Source organism: Panthera pardus, unplaced genomic scaffold, assembly GCF_024362965.1.
Source record: "Panthera pardus isolate Hobbes unplaced genomic scaffold, ASM2436296v1 HiC_scaffold_11, whole genome shotgun sequence".
Taxonomy (NCBI): Eukaryota; Metazoa; Chordata; class Mammalia; order Carnivora; family Felidae; genus Panthera; species Panthera pardus.
The window spans coordinates 95,861,585-95,879,854 of record NW_026526666.1 but is presented as its reverse complement, the minus strand read 5'-3'; the positions used below and the strand labels follow the sequence as shown (position 1 = coordinate 95,879,854).

The window sequence follows — 18,270 nt, the reverse complement described above, 5'->3', positions numbered from 1 at the left end:
GAGAATGTTCCCCATGCTGAGCTGTGTGTTCCCGGCTCTCCTGATGTTTGTTTCAAGAGGACTCAGGAACCCGAAGACTTCAGTGGCGCCCGCTGGGAGCAAGGCTGGGAGAGGGGCAGCTAGAAACCCCACCGGATGCTGTGAGGACAGGCGGGGACGGCACAGTAGCCTGAGCCAGGCCGGGGCTGTGGAGTTCGGCTGCCATTCCCCTTTTCTGCAGCCCACTCTGTACCACCCACCCCCGTGCTGACAGCTCCTAGGTCAAAAGGAACCGAAACATCCAGTGACAAGTTCACACACTCCTTTTGCGGTCGATTAAGCAGCATCCGTGGCCAGATAAACAGCACTTGCCCCTTGGCAAGAGGGTCCTGTGAACATTTACATGTAGCCAAGAGATTACAGAGAGAGGAAGACAGAGGTGGAGGAGAGAAGCGATATGTTACTTGGGACCAGTTGAAAAAGGGGATTGAATTTGTGCCTGGAAATGTTGGAGTCAGCTGCCTGTCGGCCAGGCCAGGCCAGCCGGGATGGGGCTCTGGTCCACCCCACCCCTCCCCCCCGCTCAGCTTCCCCCAAATTAGCTTTTTGCAGGTGTGCACCCAGAGAAAATGCTAATTTGGAAGGAGATTTATAGCTTTCTCTGGAGATCAGGGGCAGGAACAATTTCCTGGGCAGTGAGGTTATCCCGGGTTAATTTTCATGATTACTGAAAGAATCTTAGCTGAACGTTCTTTGGCCCTGCCCTTGGCCCTTGCCGGATGCCACGCTGACCGTTTACCTGCGGGAGAACCAGAGGGGTGCTGTCCCTTTGTCCCTGGGCCTCCTGGGTTGGAGGTTCATTGTCCAGGGCCTTGTGGCTGAAGAATAACCAGAGCTCGCGTTGGATTTTTTTTGTTTGTGTTTGGTTTTGATTCCTGGAATGTCTGCAGCTATGTGCCATCCACCCCCAAAGGAGTGACCTCGCTGGCCTGGCTGGTGACCAGCCTGCAGTTCCAGGGGGGAACATGGCAGCACGCCCACAGGACACAGAGCTTTTTCTTATTACAAGTTGAATTACAGTGCAAACACCTGCATTGTAATTGTTACGACACTTACTTCTTTATTCGGCCTACTTTCTGCTGCTTTGGCCAAGCATGGGAAGCAGCGCTTTGAGCATCAGCAAACTGCAGATGTATGTTTTTTGTTTCGTTTTGGGTCCCCCGCTCCACCAATTCTGTATACCCCGGGGACACGTGTCTCCTCTCCTTCCTCCTCAAGCAGCCACGAGGGATCATACCATTTCGGATGTGTCGGAAAAGGGGTCCCAACCTAAGGCCTGGGACATCCCAGGAGTGGTGTTGGCGGATGGGAAGAAGGAAGAGAAAAGACATAGAAAAGTTCAGTTCAAGAGAGTAGGGCAAGGGGAGGCTGACTTCGAGAAAACATAGAGAGACCGACAGAAAGCCTCTGACCTGCTCCAGGCCGTTCACCTCCGGGGTCTCTGCTGTAACTTGCATTTGTTCCTTTCTTCAAGCTGTGCACTGATTCTGCAGCAACAGACCTGCTATTTTCCAGCTGGTGTCATTTTCTCCCCTGGGGTGGGGGGGTTTGGGGGGGGTGGGCAGGGGAGGGAAGGGTATGGAAGAGAGAGACTTCAAGGAGAAGCGTGTGTGGTCTCAAAAGCCCCTCTAGGCAAGAGAGCATGGTCCTGTGCCGGGGAATGGGGGAGAGGGTGGCCTGATCTAAGGCATCCCTTGCCCTGGGCCCGTGCCCTGGGCCGGCTTCAGCTCCGGGGGCACTTCTTGGGCTTAGATCATGAGTCAGGGCTCTGCTAGGTGCTGAGGTATATAACACGTGACTCCTGCCAGGAGGTGCTCCAGAAAGAGTTGGAAGGATGTTGTTCTATACGAGATTTCCTTGTCTGCGTTGGCAGGATCGTTTGTGTTCCTTCCAGGAAAGCAGCCTGGGGGTCGGTCACCATTGGGGAAAATTTTGCATCGTCTCTTGGGCCTCCTGCTCCTTTTAAGGGGTGCTGGGACTCGGTCACGTGCTCCGTCGAAGCGGGTATGTGCCGTGTATGCGTGTGTGAGCACGTGTGCGAGTGTATGGGGGAGGTGGGGGGTGGAGAGCCATGGGTTTTTTTTTTTCAATTTACATTTTTCGAATAGTTTTCTCCTCTGCTCTCCCGGGAGACAGCGTGCGGAATGGAATCAGTGTTTGACCTTTGCGAGACGTTGGTGGAGTGGGCCAGGCAGACGGGGGGGGGGGGGGGGGACGTTTGGTGACAAGCTGGTGGCAGCTCAAAGCAGGAGTTCAAGTTGCATCTCTTTCCTTTTCAGTTCATGAACTGGACAGAGTGAGGGTGGTGGGCAGCAAACAAGAGGGGGGCTTCTTGTGCCCGGGCCTCTGGATTAGGATCACGTGGGCCACTCAGCTGGGCAGCTGGGAGCCCCACTCTGGAGACCTCTCAGCAGAGAATGTTCTGCTGCTGGGTCCGGGGCTTCAGGAGAAGCCCCCCGGGGACCCAGACCAGGCGGCCAGGCGGGGGCTGGTCTCCGAACCGGAAAGCAGTGGCCCCCAGAAGGGGGAGGCAGCAAAAAGCACTGGCAGGAATGTTGCCGTCTGGCCTGTGCCGCGTCCCGTCCCTCTGTGTATAGTCCCTGTACAGGGACAGCCACTCTTTTAATTCCCAGAGCCACCCTATAAGATAGGGACTGTGATTGCCCCATTTGACAGATGTGGGAACTGAGGCACAGGGAGGTTAAGGAGTGGCTGGGACCCAGACCCAGACTGCCTCGCCACTGTGAGGCTACGTTCCTAGCCACGTAGACCACGCTGCCTGTCGGTCGAGGTGCCCAGGAAGTATCTGTCAGAACCAAAAGGCAGACAGGCAGGTCCTGTGTTAGGGTCGAGTCTTCCTGTGGGGGAAGAAGTTCTGTTCACAGGCATGGCAGTAACTCATTAGGGACTTGAGGTTGCCCTCCCCCCCCAAATACCCCACATTTTTCTGTCTTGATTATATGTTTGGTGCATAGACCACACTGCTCAGGCTCCCCCAGCGAAATCAAGGGTGTTTTTCTAATCCGTTTTGTTCAGTTTTCGTCGTGGAGGTTGTAGCCTGATGGGAGGAAGGACACGGTTGTGGGGGCCCCGGTTGGTGCCCCATTGTGAAGTGCAGGAATCCATTACCGCGAAGGCCTCTGGAGACAGGACGGACCACTCTGGGATTGTGGGTACCCCCAGCCCTTCAAGCGGCGAGGCTTTGGGGGGAGGCTGGGAGGACAGGAGTGCATGCAGCAGCCCAGAGAGGCAGGGTTGCACCCAGGAGTCCGCACGGGTAGGGAGGGAGGGGGCTGGGGAGGGTCTAAGGGAGGCAGGAGCCGGGCCCAGGCCTCCCGCACCCCAGGCTCCCTGGGTGAACTGGTTGAGGAGCTCATCCTTGGGCCGAGGGGCTAATCCTTGGGCCTTGGGCTGACTGCCCTTGTGAAGCACGATAAAACCTACCACCGTCATCTTCCCAGGGGATTAGGATGAGACAAATAACAGAAGTGAGAGGACTTGGAAGAAGTTAAAAGTGCCGTATCCAGCTTAGCAGTGTCAGGCCAAAGCACATAGCCCTCTTCGTGTGAAGACGCCATTTTGTTCCGGGCTAGGCAGAAGGCCTCCATCTGGCCTCGCTAGCCGGTGTCCATTCTGTGCTTGCTTTGGAGTTATGTTTGTCAGGACTGGGGGGAGGGGGGGTGTCCCCGTGGCACGTCAAAGAATGGAATCCTGGGAAGACGTATTGCAGGGGGAGCCAGGCAATGCAGTGACCAGGGCCCATGGCTTTGAGGTGTGGGCCCTGGGGCAGGCCCTTCGTCACCTGTAAAGCGGGCATCCTCCCACCCTCTGGGGTTGCTGGGAGGTTGCACGGGACGTGCGCCCCGGCGTGCAGAGCTCCCCCTGTCCTTGGGGTGCTGAGCACGGCGCCTGGCCTTCGAGCTGCAGGTTGTTGAGGTCCGAGTAGGGCCTCCTGTGAACCAGCGCCCTGTGGCGTAGGCCTGCTCTTTCTCAGCCCGAGGTAATTTTTCAATTAACTCGATTGGCTGGAGACCCCGGCGCCCTTGGAGTGTGGGAAACCATCCCAGGCCGGAAGGGCCCTCCCCTCTGCCCCTAAGCTTGTGCTTGCTGGGGGACGGGGGGGGGGGGGGGGGGGGGGGGGGGGGGGACTTGGCTTCCAGAGGGAGGATCCGATTTCACATTAGGACACCAGGATGTGATCCCAGTGCCCCTCTGAAAAATCCCAGATGGCGCCTTCTGGAAGCCCCAGCGGGCTCCACTCTGGCGGCCAGCCGGCCCGCCCTCCTCGACCCCGGGCTCCAGGGGCTCCAGCGTGAGAGCCTCAAACAGTGCTCGTTACCGACTTTATTGCTAAACGGTTTAGAAAGGCCGCCCTCCCAGTTTTCATAAGTGAAACATTTAAAGTATGCGAAGCCTATTTTATTTCTTCCTGGAGCAGCTGCTCGGTTGGGCTGGAGGATAATCGGGAGTGAGTTACACGGTGCGGCCCTGCTGCGCTCCAAGCTTCCGTGGCCTCCAGCACCTCCCACCAAGGGATGGGCCGCGAGGGCCCGGGCGGCCGGGGCCCGAGTTGGCTTCTTCCTTTAACCCCCACCCCACGGGGCCAGCCGTCCTCTGTGATGGCATCAGAGCGGCCTGCCAGCGTTGCTGAGGGCTTGCGGGGTGCCAGGCACCTTCCTGCGACGTTCGATCCATTACTCCTAGAACGTCACGGCAGCCCTAGGCGATGGACACTGTCATTATCTCCGTTCCCCACATGAGGACAGAGAAGTGACCTGCAGGTCAAACAGCTTCTAAAAGGGCAGAGCCAGGATTTGATCGAGCACCTCCTAACCTTCGTGGCCAACATTTTGTGGGCGAGGACGTGGAGGGACGCAGAGGTCATGCCATAGCAGGAAACGCCCATCTTCGTTCGCCTTCTGGAGCCACCTTTAGACAGGGAGTCCTCTAGGCTTGCCGTCTTCGGGCCACAGTCTGGAGTTGGTTTAAATTTGTTTTTTTAATTTTTAAAAAAGGTTTATTTTTGAGAGAGAGAGCACGAGCAAGGGAGGGGCAGAGAGAGAGAGAGAGAGAGAGGGAGGGAGGGAGGGAGGGAGGGAGGGAGACACAGAATCCAAAGCAGGTTTCAGCCTCCGAACTGTCAGCACAGAGCCCAACACAGGGAACTCTCGAACCCAAGAACCGTGAGATCATGACCTGAGCCGAAGTCTGGCACTTAACCGACTCAGCCACCCAGGCGCCCCTGGACTTGGTTTAAATTCTTCTGAATGCCCGGATCTGTTTGCGGTAGGGATCTGAAGATGCCGGGATTTCTGGCCCTCTATGCTCTTGTGGGTGGCGACGTTTAGGAGAGCCGTTGGCCGGGCCTGGTCGTCCACTTCTCGTCTCTGCATAATTGTTTACATCTGCGGGGGCCTCCGGCGTGCCTTACACATTTCAATGCATTTAACCCCTGAGTCGATGTCTGAGACTGGCTGAGCGGAATGTTCCAGCCAAAGCATGTTTCCCGTTTGGCTTCCAGGTCATGGCAGCCAGTGGCCTAGCAGTCAAGGTCGTGGATTCCAGACACCTTCTTCTGGGCCTCAGTTTGCGTATGAAATGGGGCTAGAAATGTTTTTTCTTCCCCCAGTCTTTGGTGGGGGGGAACCAGGTCTGCTCTCTGACCAGTGTCTCAGGCAGCTTCTATCCACCCTGTGCATAATGGTAATGGGCGGAGAAGGAAGCTGGGAGGCAGGTGTTTGGCTGCTGACTCAGACTTAGGTGGGAAAGAAAGCAAGAGCTGGGCTGTCCCCTGCAGGGGCAAGGCCTCCTCAGTCAAGCTGGTTCCTCCCAGTTTGCAATGAGCTTTGTGCTCGCTGCTTGGATGGGCTGTGTCGTGCGTTGGTGGGTGTAACCCATATCACACCCTCTCCTCTATTTTTGCCTTTCACGTTTTGTTAATTTTTTTTTAATGTTTATTTATTTTTGAGAGAGAGAAAGAGACAGAGCATGAGCAGGGGAGGGGCAGAGAGAGAGAGGGAGACACAGAATCGGAAGCAGGCTCCGGGCTCCGAGCCATCAGCACAGAGCCTGATGTGGGGCTCGAACCCACGAACTATGAGATCATGAACTGAACTGAAGTCGGATGCTCAACCCACTGAGCCACCCAGGTGCCCCTGGTAATTTTTTTTTCCTGGGGGGTGGTGAAGAGGGAGGAGGGGTGTGAGGGGGAGAGTCACACGGGGGTGGGGGGAGAGGGAAACAGGCCATGCCACCCGGTGGTCACTGTCCTCTCCTGGATACATGCCTTTAGGAGCCAGGCCTTCGGGAGGAATGAAGCTCGCTTCAAGAGCCAAGGATGGGGGACCTAGACATTTTTCACCAAAGTTCAAAGAAGGGCACAATTCCTTCTCTGTGCTTGTTTGTCAGGCTCTTTGATCTGGCATTTAGCTCAAGAAATAGGCACAGCACGGCATTTAGGGCTGGGAGCCTAGTCCAGCAGTCAAGACCACGAGCTTTGCAGTCAGACAGACTTCGGAGTTGGGACCCAGCTGTGTGACCTGAGTCAGCTCTATGACCTTGAACGAGCCAGCTCACCTGTCCCGGCCTCTGGCTCTGCCTGTGCCAAAGGGGAGCACGCCAGCACCACTACCACAGGCTTGGCGGGAGAATTTGGTGGGCTGAGGCCCAGTGGCAGGCACATAGCATGCAAGCAGGAGCTGGAACCTGCAGGCGAAGGAAGGAGACCCAGCGCGGCTGTGGGGTTGGTGCTCACGCCCCCCCCCCCCCCCCCCCCCCAGGTGAGAAAAAAGGAGAAGGGCTGATTGGGGCAGGAAGGTCTGGAAACGGCTTTGAGGCAGAACATGAAAAACGTGTGCCTTCCAGGGTTCAAGCCAGAGGGACTGTTGCCTGCAAAGGTAAGCTAGGCTTGAAGTACCCATGGGGGTAGGTGCTCATTGGTTTTGTGCAGGTGAATTGCCCATCCGGGTCCTGAAAGAGAGTGCTAGCTTGGAGCGCTTAGCATAGAGCGGGTGGCCTTTAAGTTTGTGGGGACGCTGAGTGCCCAGAAAACGATCTCTGACAAAAGCAGTTTATCAGAATTCTTTTTCCAGTTACAAGAGCTAGAAAGCACAAGTGGAACCGGCTTAAGAATGTGTTTGCTCACGTCCAGGTGTATCCCGGCTTCGCGTGTGGTGTGATCTAGGACACGGATATTATCTGAACCCAGTCTTGGTCTTGTTGGCGCTCCCCTCCTCGGTGGCCCCGCGGCTGCCACCATCGCCAGGCCCCATCCTGATGCCGGCCAAAGCAGAGGGACGAGAGGTCCAGACACTGGGTTTGATCGAAGCGGCTTGGGTCACGTGCCCCCATCCTGAGCCAATCACAGTGGCTGGAGTGATTCGGTGCTCTGATTGGCCAGACTGGGTCACATTGGCACCCCTGAACCACAGGCTGGCTCTGCAAAGGGAAATCGAAGAGTCGTGTCAAGAAGATGGGGGGGGGGGGGAGGGATGGTCAGTTATGTTATATATTAGCGGGACGGAAATGCCTGCGGCCCAATCCAGGAGGGGAGAATGAGCTTGGAAACGGCGGCATGAGCCCGTGTTCCAGAGGAAGTGGTAGCTTTGTGGCTCAGCGTGGCAAGCGTGCTCCGATTCTTGCTTGTACCCAGAGGGTATCCCCGGGCGGCCGCCGTCAGCCCACCCGAGGCAGTGGACTGACTGGGGGCCCCAGCTTCAGCTGCTTCTGATCCCCAGCGGAAAATGCGATCAGCGAGGACTGGAGCAGGCGGTGTGTGAGCGCAGAGGAGAGGCCGGCTCGCTCTTCTCCCACCCCTCCTGCCCCCGCAGGCAGATACCTGCCCGGCAAGCAGATAGCAGCAGGCTCCTAAAAGCCACCAAGGAGACCCGGCACCGGGCTTTGGGACTGCGCAGTCGTGGCTGCCACGGCCCCTCAGGGACTTGGCCACCCAGGTGACAGGAGAATGCCTGCCTTTCCCACTCCTCGGCCAGATGGCGCCTTTGGAGGCTCACATCCCTCCTGGAGCTAGAATAACTTGCTGAGTGATCTTTGCGGATCCCGGAGGACCACAGGCTTCCTACCGGCTGTCAGTGCTATGGCAGCATTAAGCCATGGGCCGAGAAAGGCCACCGAGGATGTCCTTTCTGGGCTTGTGGTGCAACGGACACAGGAGGCCAGGACCTCACGCGGGGTAGGACAGGGATCAGGCAAGCGGCCCGCAGGGAGCACATTCTGCGGCCCCGATCCTCGGGCTTAGCTCTGCCTGCGAAGTAGGCAACCTGTGTGCTGGAGAGGTGTGATTCCTCCACACCCCCAGGGGGTTGCCTCTGCCTTTGAGCCTGTGAATGTCGATCTTCCAGGGCAGGGACCTGGTCTCCCTCACCGATGCCCGGCACGCACCATTGCTGAGTCAGTGCTTGGGGAGGGGGGACAAGAGGCTGCAGACCCCTGTCCCTGGAGAGAATTGAATCTCTGGGGTGGGAACGACAGGCCCGTGGGCAACAAGACCACGCAGGGGGGGTTAGCCTGGCAGTCAGGGGGCCCGAGCAGAGTCTGGCTAAACGGCGTGTTTATGGACTGGCAGGTGCACTGAGCAGCCTCTACAGGAAGGATTAAGCCACCTGAAGGATAAAAACAATCACTGTGAAATATGAGAAAAAGACGAAAGCAGGTATCACCTGGGTGCCTGCGGCGCCCGCCCCCCCCCCCCCCCCCCTCCCCCCCCCCCCCATGTAGTAAGGATTATCAGGTGGCTCTCTCAGGCCTGGGAGCGGCCTGGGGCATGATACTGTTGGGAAGTGAGTGGCCGGGCGATATCTGAGCATCTCCTTGTATTTGGCGAGTGCCGTACCCCCAAGGCTTCAGGTGTCGGGATCCCATGACAAAGGCCCAGAGAACATGGAAATCTCCAGCAGACCATAGTCCCAGCTCTCCCCTGCCTTCCGCTTGGTCCTGTTTCTGGCCTAGCGGGTGTGTCTCCACGAGCAGGGGGGACCGAGGAGGGACAGGAGAGTCTGTATGATGAACGGGACAGAAGTGGTCCAGGAGGGCTGTTTACAGCTCCTAACGCAGGGACCAGGCAAGAGGGGAGCCTGGGCTGGGCCTGAAGGGGCCAACCAGGCCAACCAACCAACGCTAAGGCTTGCTTTACCAGCCCTGGAGGTCCCGGTGGCCCTCGGAGGCATGTCCCTGAGGCTGCTCTTCCCAGGCTATTGCTCTCCAAGACCGCTCTCTCCAAAGGCAGATCGTTCCGTCCAAGACCAACCCGGCTGCATTTCCCTGTGGCACCCCGGTCACTTACAGAGCTTTGGGGCCGCATCTGGCACCAGGTGCCACTTTGCTGCTGCTGTCACTGCCACCCCTGCTGCCCGGGGCTGTCCAAATCCAGGGCTCCCAGGCCCCACTCGGAAGCTGGGTCAGTCAGCTTAACCAAGAGGCAGAGGTTTCTGTGACCTTGGGCCTTTCAGATGGGGAAAGGTTGCAGACAGTGGTGACTGTGCAAGAGGATTTGAGGGTCGGGGGCACGACAGCAGGCCCTGCGAGGAAGCACAAGGTTTGTGCCTTCCTTGGGGGGCAGCTTGCAGTCTGGCAGGTGTGCCCCCGGGAGACGGGCAGGCAGAGGTTCTGTAGCCAGAGCCCCTGGGTTTACCTGCATGTTCCCTGTGCCTGTTTCTGTGAAATGGTGTAATCCCCAGGGTCATTGTGTGGATTGAGAATGAGAACCCTTCTGGAGGGCGTGAGCAGCTCAGAGAGGGTATCACCGCGATGAGATGATGATCCCGAGTGCATTCAAGAACAGGGACTTCAAGAACAGCCCCGGGCGGCTCCCAGGCCTGAGAGGGTCGCCAGGTAATCCTTACTACAAGTGGGGGAGGGGGTGGGCGCCTCAGGCACCCAGGTGATACGGCCTCCATCTTTTTCTCATATTTCACGGCACGCTGAACACACCTCTTCCTTGCCGGGTCCTCCCCACCCCCCCCACCCCCCCACCTCCGCCTCTGCCCCGTCTCTCGGTGATTTGCCGGTAAGGATCCTTACACCTCAGTCTTCATGTCTTCGCCTTCTGAGGACAATCCTGTTGCTAGTTTATAGAATAAGCCCAACCGTAACAGCAAGAGCAGAAAGGGGGCGCCTGGGTGGCTCAGTCGGCTAAGCGTCCGACTTCAGCTCAGGTCATGATCTCGCAGTTCGTGAGTTCGAGGCCCGTGTCGGGCTCTGTGCTGACAACCTGAAACTTGCTTCGGATTCTGTGTGTGTGTGTGTGTGTGTGTGTGTGTGTGTGTGTGTGTGTGTGTATGTGTCTCTCTCTGCCCTCTCCCCACTCTCTCTCTCCAATGAATAAACACTTTTAAAAATTTTAGAAAATAGGGCGCCTGGGTGTCTCAGTCGGTTGAGCGTCTGACTTCGGCTCAGGTCACGATCTCGCGGTTCGTGGGTTCGAGCCCCGCGTCGGGCTCTGTGGTGACGGCTCGGAGCCTGGAGCCTGCTTCGGATTCTGTGTCTCCCCCTCTCTCTCTGCCCCTCCCCCACTCAAGCTCTGTCTCTGTCTCAAAAATAAATAAACATTAAAAAAATAAACAGTAGAAGGGCTTAAGCACTTACAGGCTCCGCTGGGCAAGTCTGTGGCAAGTGGCTTCAGAACCACTGACCTGGGCTTGACCCCAAGCACCCCCAGTGTCTCTGATGCTCCAGCGCGGCCACCACCGCCCTGCGCGGGGCGCCATGAGTGAGGCACCGGCGAGGCGAAGCCTGGCACCCGGCCCGCCAGCCGGCGCTCAGACTGGCCGCTCGGTTGGCCGTTGTCTGTGGTGAGCAAGGGGGCCTGGGCCGGAGGGGACCCGCGGTGTGCTGCCATACGTCGTGTGTCATCTAGAAGTGACCTCCGCCTGGCCAGGGGCAGCGTGGGGGCCGTTCCCTAGGCATTTGGCTTCTCCCGTAGGGCGCGTGTAGCTCAGGTGCACACCCCAGCGTCTCCTGGGACGCAGGCCTCATGTCAGGGAATAGAGGTCCGCCGCAGAACCTTCCGGATTGGCGGGGGGTTGGACGTCGGCCCCCCTCCGCCGAGGCCTGCTGGAGGGCACGGGACCGGCGGGCTCTGTACCCAGATTTGGGGAGATGGGGGAGGGAATATAAAACTGAGCATTTGGCGGAAAGTCTAAACTACGTTACTGCCGTGTTTGGATTTTCTTTTGCCCGGGGTAGGATCTACGTACAGCGGGTAACACCTGCTAAGTTACACAGTTAAGGCGTTAAGTGGACCGTTGGAGGTTGGCGGGTTCGGACAGGCACGCGCTTGGCTGCTTGTCAGGGCGTCCACCCAGGTGCCGCCAGGGAGGGCCGCTTCCAGGCTGGACTCATTTGCGCAGCCTGGCCTCCGCCCAGAGCCCCTGCCCTCTCCTGCCTCCCCCGGCCCCCAGACCCGGGACTCGGCCTTCTCTGCCTCGGAATCCACCCTCTCGGGATGGGAGACTCACGGGTCAGGGCTCTGCAGTTGCTCAGGCCAAGGCCTTCCTTCGGGATATCAGGGAAGTTTGCCCTCTTCTAGAAGAATGATCGTGATGAGCTACACGTGACCCCTGTTAGAACCTTCCAGAATGTTTCCACTGAGATGATTGCTTTGTTTAATGTTTACCACAGGCCTGGGAGACTGGTCGTGGCTCCATTTTCAGATAGGCTCGGAAGTCGCTTATTCAGAGGTCACTCAGCTTGGCAGTGGGGAAGCCGGGACCGAGCCCAGGCTGGCTGGCCCCAGACCTGCCCCTCCCACCTCTGCCTCGACGCTGCACCCAGTGCCTTTCTGCCGAGAGCCCAGCACCGGACCGGGCCCTGGATGTCGGTGTGCGAGCAGAGCGGAGCCCCTGCCTTTGTGGAAACGGCCAGGCGAGTTCCATGTGCACGTCTTTCTCCAGGAGCCGTGTGGGGACCCAGGGCCAGGAGCACTGTGTGCGGAGTCGCTGGGTCACTGAGCCCAGTCCACTGTGGGAAATGAAACAAGCTCATAGCCCGCTGGGGGCGCAGCTGCCTCCACTGCCATCCACCAAGGAGAGTCTGCTTGGGCCCTGGGCTCCCTCTCTGTCACCCACAGATTTTTGCCACCTTGCCCTGCAAGATAATACAGTGCGGAAGCTAAAACCGTGCGGGCCGGAGCTAAACCGCCCAGTTTGGCTCTGCTCTTTGCTCTCTGTGACCCTGGCCAGATCACCTGACTCCTGGGCTCAACTTCCCCATCTGTAAAATGGGGTGATGACGATAGGACCTACGTCGCCGGGTATCGCGAGGAATAAACGAGTTAGGGCACGTTAAGTACTCACCACAGAGCCTGGAGCGCGTCGTGGGTGCACGAGGAGTGTTAGGGAAGGAACCGTTGTTGTTGGGATTCGCGGTAATTATAATATTGCTATTTAGACCTTTGACTTGGAAGGCTGGGCTTGTAAACGTGCAGCTCACCCGGAGAACTTACTGGTGCTTGGTCCCCCACGGCCCCGTTCAGGCGGTTCTTGGGCGCACCCTCCAGTCACAGAAAGTAACCCGCTTTCTTGTCTCCTTCCTCTCCTGCCCCTGCCCCTGCCCCTCGAGCTCACAAAAAGCTAAGCCTGGAAGAGGCTTCTCGCAACTGGGGGCTCGTCCCCAGGGCCAGGAGCCGCCACCTCCCTCCTGCACTGTGTTGATTCTGCCACAGCCCGCCCACCCCGCCCGCACTCCCTGCGCGCCACACCTGAACTGCCCACAGGCGCAGCTGAGGGGCCCTTAGCAGCGGCCTGAACTCAGACTCAGCCTGTAGCCTGGTTTTGGCTCTGGTGGTAAGTCAGCTGGGAAATCAGAGGCTCTCCCGCCCCAGGCAGCCCTGCCTCGCTGATGCTGTTCCAGGTCCTGATGCGGGGGCAGGGCTGAGCTGCGCTGTCCAGGCCCCATCGTCTCTTCTCCTCTCTTGGTGTGTTCTTGGCCCTATGCCCACTGCCTCCTTGTTACAAGGTAGCTGCTGCAGCTCCAGCTACGAATCCACTTTCCAGACAAGAAGGTAGAGAAGGGGCACAGCGCTTTTTCTTTTTAAGTTAGTTTAGTTTTGAGAGAGAGAAAGAGAGAGAGCAAGCAAGCAGGAGGGGCAGAGAGAAAGGGAGAGAGAGGGAATCCCAAGCAGGCTCTATACTGTCAGCATGGAGACCAGCGTGGGGCTCAACTCGTGAACCGTGACATCGTGACCTGCGCCGAAATCAAGAGTCTCACGCTTAACCGACTGAGCCACCCAGGCACCCCAGAGTCCCCTTCTTTCTTAAAGGACAGTCCTCCTCAGGGGGTTTCTCTTACATCTTGCTGCCCAGACTGGGTCACATGGACCACCCTAGCTGCAGCGGAGGCTGAGAAGTGGCTTTTTAAAAAAAAAAAAAAAAACACCAGGCACTCACTGCTCTTGATGACAAGACGTCTGATGCCAGACAGAGAAGGGCAGGCCTGCCCTGGCTCCCTTTGCCACCTCTGAGTGGGTATGCCCCACCTCCAACCCAGGGGGCAGCACCCCCTGGTAACGGGCAGCTTCCCCTGGGGCAGGAAAGCCGCTGGTCTCCCAGACAGCACTTACTTCCGGCTTCCTTGGCCCAAGAGCTCTGCTCAGTCCGCGGCATTTCTGGCGTCAGCCCTTTCCACCAAGGTCCTAGGACACTGGAGTTGCCCTGCATTGGCAGAAGGGTGGACAGTGATCTTTCCTTTTTCTGTTCTTGGGAAAGGGCCGGGATGGTTTCTCCATAAGCGGTGGCTCCTTCCTTAGCTCTCCCGGCCATTGGCAAAAGGCTCCTTCTGTCCGTGTGTCTGTGGGGCTGGGCTGGGCTGGGCTGGGCTGCACCGGATGCTTAATAAATACCACACTCTTCTCCCCTTTTCTTTCTCCACCTTGTGCCCTGTAGGTCAGCACTGAGCAGGAGCTCTCTGTGCAGTGAGGAGACTGGCCTCTGCGTGCTCGGTCCAACACCAGGGCCACTAGCAATGCACATGCGCTTGAAACCTGGCTAGCGTAACTGAGGGGCTGAGTTATTCGTTTTAATTAATTTACACTCAAGTAGCTGCGTGCGACTGGCGGCTGCCTTGCTGAGGAGCTCAGCAGCTGTAGACGAGAGTGGGGACCCCCGTTCCCGCCAAGGGAAGACATGCATTACTAATCAGTAGCATTCATCTAGATTCGTGAAGCACGGGCACCGAGATTGTGAAGGCCCAGAGAGGGACAGTGACTTGCCCGGGGTCACACAGCATTAGACAGCAGCTCCCCTGAGGCAGACAACCCAGATCTTCCAACTCCAGCTTCGTCGCTGTTTCTGAGGAATGTGGTCAGTCCCTCGGCACAGAAGGGAAGGGGAGTTGTGGGATGGTGGCACGCAAGGTTCCCACTGCGCCGAGCACGTGTAAGCGCGTTACGTACAAGGCTCCGTTATTCCCACCACCCCCGCTTTACAGGTGAGGCATCTGAGGGCCGGAGAGGGGAAGTGCCTGCCCGCGGCCCCAGAGCGCCCCCCCCTCCCATGGGCTGCAGTCTTGTGCGTCTCCCTGTGATGACAGTCCCGGGGTTGCCCCGAGTCTCTGCCTCTGGGAGGATCCAGGGTGTGCGAGATCTGGGTTTACACCCCCAGCCAGGGCGGGTGCAGTTAGTAAGCTCGGACAGGCCTCTCTCCTTCCACAAAGTTGTTTTTCCAGCCTGGTCTCCTAAGACTTGGCTCCCGCGGGTGCCCCGCCCTCCTGCTGCTTCAGGGCCTGACCCAAGGGGTGTGGTGGTCAGGTGGCACCTGTTAGAAAGGGGAGCACAGGAAAATTCCGCCTCCGTCACTGTTAGCCAAGGAGAAGGGCACCCAGCCGCATCTTGCTCTCTGCTGTCACCTAAGCGCAGGGTGCAGAGAAGGCTGTGCCTGACCCTTCTTAGCCTCTCCCCCCCTCCCTCCTCTGAGGTGCTCTGGCAAAGCCTTTTCTCGTGATCGCCCCGTATCATTGTGCCAGAATCCCCATGGATGGGAGTAAGGTTGCTGGGTGAAACACAGCGCCAGAATCCCCATGGATGGGAGTAAGGTTGCTGGGTGAAACACAGCACGCCCAGCGAAATTTGAATTTCAGATAAGCCATGAATACATTTTAGCATAAATATGTCCCGTGTAATATTTAGGACAGGCTTATCCTAAAAAATATTTGCTTATCTGACATTCAAATAGAAGTGTGCATCTGGGGGGGGGGGGAGGGGGGGGTGGGAGGGAGCACTGTTTGTTTTGTTTTGCTTTGTTTTGTTGTTCTAATTCTGGCAACCCCAAACAGATAGCATGTTGTAGCTTATGTGAGTCCTGAGACCCAGAGAGGTGATGGGGCTTGCCCAAGGTCACAGCAAGGTCCTGGTCGGGACTGGGTTTGAAGCCAGGCCTCTTACAGGTCTCCGGATCTGTGTAGATACAGTAGGCGACCTTAGTGGCCACTTCAGGGCCGTCTAACGAGGCCCAGAAGTCACATCCCCAAGCAGACAAACAAAAGCAAACTTCTCTGCCACCCTGTATGGTAATGTGAACACAGATGAGAACTCAGAGCACTCACTCGTACCTTATTCGGTGACTGCTGAGTGGGGACAGACCCTGGCAGGCTGGGGGGTTGGGAAGAAAGAGAGTGTGTCAGTCTGTTCTGGCTCCTGACAAAAATACGATAGACGAGTGGCTTGTAAACGACAGACGTGTTCTTCACAGTCCTGGAGGCTGGAAACCCCAGATCCAGGCACTGGCAGATTCAGCCTCTGGTGAGGACCCTCTTCCTGGTTTCTGGACAGCTCTCTATTTGCTGTGTCTTCATGCAGTAGAAGGGACAAGGAAGCTCCCTGGGGTCTCTTTTTTTAAGGGCACTAATCCCATTCATGAGGGCTCTATCCTCATGACCTAATTGCTTCCCAAGACCCTACCTGTAAATACCATCACCCGTTAGGGTTCAACATGTGAATTGGGGGTGGGGGGGGGCGCAAACATTTAGTCTGTGGCAGGGAGCAAGGATGAAAAGTCCAGCGTCTTGAGAACTGCTAGAGATGGGTCACAGAGGAGTGGTCAGGGTTAAGACCTTTTATAATCTGACCCTGGCATACCTCTCCAGGGCCACCTTCTGCTCTTTCTCACCTTATACCCATTTACCCCCCTCCACCCATCCATCCAGGGGCCTCTGCTTTCCAGCCTCCTAGGCTTTGCTAATGCTCTTCCCTCTGCTTGCCAGCCCTTACATCTTCCAAGGCCCATTTCAGTGTCTTTGTACCCCACGCACATGCAGCTCCTTGTGTTACGCCCACCCGTGTGTGCTGCTGCTTCTACTCACCAGAGACTCCTTGAGGCCGAGGGTGTTCCCTTCTCCTCTCTGGACACCCTACACTGGGCCTGCAGTGTGGACAGCCTGCAAATGTTGGGCCAGAGCGAAGGGAGGGGAGCGGGCCCCCCACAGCAAACCTCCTGCTTTGCAGTTTTGCCGAGAGTCTTGCTTGTATTCGAGCCGGGCGATGGCCGGATAGCCGGACGCTCCCCCCTTGCAGACGGCCCGTCTTCGCGGAGTGTGGGTTTTGGGGTCCTTCAGCCCTTGCTCCCGGTGGGGTCTGGGAGTGCCAGCCTGAGGACGGGACCTGTCTGTGACATTCACACCAACGGTCCCCAGGGCCCGGAACGGTGTCTGCCATGGGGCAAATGCCCATAAACTCTCGTTGGCTTGATGGATGGGCCGAGGGAGTCAAGGCGACTGTCAGTGCGTCACCGCACGCTGTTCGGGGCACCTCCGACCCCGCAGCAAGCGGGACGGAGCGGTGTGACCAGGCCCGCTGCCGGGGAGGCATGCCTGTGGGGCTCGAACTCCCGAAGCATGAGACCATGACCTGAGCTGAGGTCTGATGCTTCGCCGACGGAGCACCCAGACTCACCCCTAGATGAGTCTGTATCTTCGGGACTGAAAGGTGGCCTGAGGGAGGTCGGAGAGGGCCGCCAAGGCCGCTGCCTGTCGGCTCTAACCGTGGGGAGCGCGGCCGGGAGGGTTTTCCGCAGGGAGTGAGGTCTGCGCTCTGCATCTCAAGGGGGCCCTCAGGCTTCTGTGGGGAGATGAGGTGGGCGAAGGAGGAGCTGGGAGGGCCGGGGCATCCCCCCTCGCACACGTGGCCCGCCGAACCCAGGAGGCCTCAGGGAGGGTGGTAAGAGGGGGACAAGGGACCGGCCGGAGTCAAAGCCACCTTTTCGCAAAGCCTCTGGGGGTGGAGGGACCGCACGTTCTTGAGGCCTTAGCTCTGCTTCCCCTCGCCTGCCCCGTGCCGCGGGCCTGGCTCTGCCCTGCTCGCCTTGAACCCAGGACCCCCGAGGACTGCAGGTCCCAGTGTTGCAGAACGCCAGGCGCCGATAGAGGGTGAGACGTCTAGGTTGATGAGGGCCACTGCCTCGCCAGTATTGAGCACTTCCTGTGTGCCCCCAGCACGTCCCGGACCAGGCCCATGCGGGGTCGGGGGGGAAGACGCCTTCTGTGTCACAGTCCGATGAGGGTGAGACCCGTCGGGGGAGGGGGGGGGCATCTGAGGCTCCAGGGGGAAGGGACTCGCTCACGGCCACATGCCTCTCTGGAGCCAAACGAGAGACCCAGTGACCCCAGAGCTGTGCCACAGCCGTGACCCTCCCAGGCAGGGACGGCACCCCCAGTCCACGGCAGCGTGAGACCTGGCGAGAGGGCCTCCCTGAGGAGGTGGCGCGGGGGGAAGGCCTGTGCGGCGGTGAGGAAGCAGCCGCAGCGAGAACAAGGGGAAAAGGGCCCTCTGGGTGGAGGCCGCTGCAGGGACACAGGCCCTGAAACCGGGGAGAGCTTGGCATGTTGCAAAGAGAGGGACCGGGGTGGCGGGAGGGCAGGAAGGAGGGGGCGCCATGCGTGAGTTCAGGGCCATGTTGTCAAGGGCCGGCTCCCATGAAGAATTCAAAATCTCCTCCGGGGCGGCTCGACCCGGGCGGCTGGGTCAGTTGAGCATCCGACTTCCGGCCGGGTCACGATGTGGTGGTTCGTGAGGTCGAGCCCCACGTGGGGCTCACTGCTGTCCGCGCAGAGCCGGCTTCAGATCCTCTGTCCCCCTCCCTCCCCACGCCCCAAAAAGAAAGAAACATCCAAAAACAACGTTTTTTAGTCTCCTTTTACAAAACCATGGGGTGAGCACCCCGACCACGAGGCTGGCTCCCTTACAGGGTGTGGCAGGGGCGCGGGCGGCCCAGTGAGGCTGCTTGA

At 58.4% G+C, this 18,270-nt stretch overlaps 1 protein-coding gene across 1 annotated transcript in view; it reads left to right on the top strand.

The window, feature by feature from the left end:
* KAZN (kazrin, periplakin interacting protein) overlaps positions 1-18,270 on the top strand; it is a 1,070,250-nt gene that overhangs the window by 924,172 nt on the left and 127,808 nt on the right.